Here is a 2,542-nt window from a genome sequence, read left to right on the forward strand (position 1 = left end):
AGGCTAAGAGTGGAAGTCCAAACCTTCAGACAGAAGGAAGGTGAATCCCTCTATGAAGCTTGGGAAAGATACAAGCAATTGATTAGAAGGTGTCCTTCTGATATGCTTTCTGAATGGAGCATCATAGGTATCTTCTATGATGATCTGTCTGAACTGTCCAAGATGTCATTGGACAGCTCTGCTGGAGGATCTCTTCATCTGAAGAAGACGCCTGTAGAAGCTCAGGAACTCATTGAGATGGTTGAAATAACGAATTCATGTACACTTCTGAAAGGAACCCTGTGAATAATGGGACGAATCAGAAGAAAGGAGTTCTTGAGATTGATACTCTGAATGCCATATTGGCTCAGAACAAAATATTGACTCAGCAAGTCAATATGATTTCTCAGAGTTTGTCTGGAATACAAGCAGCAACAGGCAGTACCAAAGAAGCTTCATCTGAAGAAGAAGATTACGACCCTGAAAATCTAGCAATGAAAGAGGTGAATTACATGGGAGAACCCTATGGAAACACCTATAATCCTTCATGGAGAAATCATCCAAATCTCTCATGGAAGGATCAACAGAGGCCTCAACAAGGCTTCAATAACAGTAATGGTGGAAGAAATAGGTTTAGCAATAGCAAACCTTTTCCATCATCTTCTCAGCAATAGACAGAGAATTCTAAGCAGAGCCACTCTGACTTAGCAACCATAGTCTCTGATCTAATTAAAACCACTCAAAGTTTCATGACTGAAACAAGGTCCTCCATTAGAAATTTGGAGACACAAGTGGGTCAGCTGAGTAAAAAAGTTACTAAACTCGCTCCTAGTACTCTCCTAAGCAATACAGAAGAAAAACCAAAGAGAGAATGCAAGACCATAAACACGTCCCACATAGCCGAATGCATAGAAGAGGGAAAGGCAGTGATTTCCACTGAGGAAGACCTCAATGGCCGTCCACTGGCCTCCAAGGAGTTCCCTAATGAGGAACCATGGGAATCTGAGGCTCACACTGAGACCATAGAGATTCCATTGAATTTACTTCTGCCATTCATGAGCTCTGATAAGTATTCTTCCTCTGAAGAGGATGAAGATGTTACTGAAGAGCAAGTTGCTAAGTACCTTGGAGCAATCATGAAGCTAAATGCCAAGTTATTTGGTAATGAGACTTGGGAGGAAGAACCCCCTTGCTCACCAAAGAACTGGATGACTTGACTAGGCAGAGATTACCTCAGAAGAGACAAGATCCTGGAAAGTTCTTAATACCTTGTACCATAGGCACCATGACCTTTGAGAAGGATCTGTGTGACTTAGGGTCAAGCATAAACCTCATGCCTCTCTCTGTAATGGAGAAGCTAGGGATCCTTGAGGTACAAGCTGCAAGAATCTCACTAGAGATGACAGATAATTTAAGGAAACAGGCTTATGGACTTGTAGAGGATGTACTGGTAAAGGTTGAAGGCCACTACATCCCTGCTGATTTCATAATCCTAGACACTAGGAAGTGTATGGATGAATCCATCATCCTTGGCAGACCCTTCCTAGCCACAGCAAAAGCTGTGATTGATGTTGACAGAGGAGAATTGGTCCTTCAAGTGAATGAGGACTCCTTTGTGTTTAAAGCTCAAGGATCTCCTTCTGTAACCATGGAGAGGAAGCATGAAAAGCTTCTCTCAATGCAGAGTCATATAGAGCCCCCACATTCAAAATCTAAGTTTGGTGTTGGGAGGCCATCATCATGCTCTGAGACTCTGTGAGGCTTGATGAGAGAACTTTTGCGTGGTCTAGAAAATTGCGGACAAATCCTCGTTGCAAGTATAGTTTCTAAACCTTCAAAAGTCCTTTCATACAAACGTTTTGGGTGTCACAAGTAACAAACCCCTTTAGAAATTGTTAACCGAGTATTCAAACCTCGGGTCGTCTTCTCAAGGAACTGCGAGGAAGTTTGTTCTTATTATTGGCTATAAAGGTTGTAATCGGGGTTTAGAAGATGAGAAGCAAGTAATTTAAATGACAAGTAAAGTAAATGGCAATTAAAATAAATAAATACTATAAAGCAGACTTTTGGCAAGGTAAGAGAAGTTGGAGGTCCAACGTAGTTATCTCTCTCAACTATAATGAAAGTTGAATCTAAACTCCACTTGATCAACCTGTACTAGGGCAAAGGAAAGTCAAGGGACTAATTAAATTGACCTTTGAATCCTATTTATTTCCTAAGAAAAGGTTGGGATTACTCAAGTTCAGCTCAATTAGCAAGATAACGATTATCAATTATGTTGAGTTTAATAACTGTTGAGTTACTGAATTCTTAACCAGAACCAAAAGGGGAAAAAGTAAAATAGCTGGAATAATAAAAATATCCTTAGATGGGAAGCAATGGTAACTTAAATCAAAGAGAACAATCATAAACTGAAAATACCTCAATTATCATTAATTCAAATAATAGTCTGTAACATGGAAGAATTCTTAGATCAAATTATAATAATCAATTCAAATGTTGGAATAAATAAATAGAAGTAAAACTAAAATAAAAGAACATTAAACCTGGGATCCAGAGTTAC

The 2,542-nt window shown here is 39.4% G+C and overlaps 1 non-coding gene across 1 annotated transcript; it reads right to left on the reverse strand.

The window, feature by feature from the left end:
* On the reverse strand, positions 1-108 carry LOC148576656 (small nucleolar RNA R71). The gene has a single exon (XR_015903578.1). It is a non-coding gene; the product is annotated as a small nucleolar RNA R71 (small nucleolar RNA).
* Between the last annotated feature and the right edge of the window lie 2,434 nt (positions 109-2,542).

Source organism: Arachis ipaensis, chromosome B1 (genome assembly GCF_059453495.1).
Source record: "Arachis ipaensis isolate K30076 ecotype BB chromosome B1, ASM5945349v1, whole genome shotgun sequence".
Classification (NCBI taxonomy): Eukaryota; Viridiplantae; Streptophyta; class Magnoliopsida; order Fabales; family Fabaceae; genus Arachis; species Arachis ipaensis.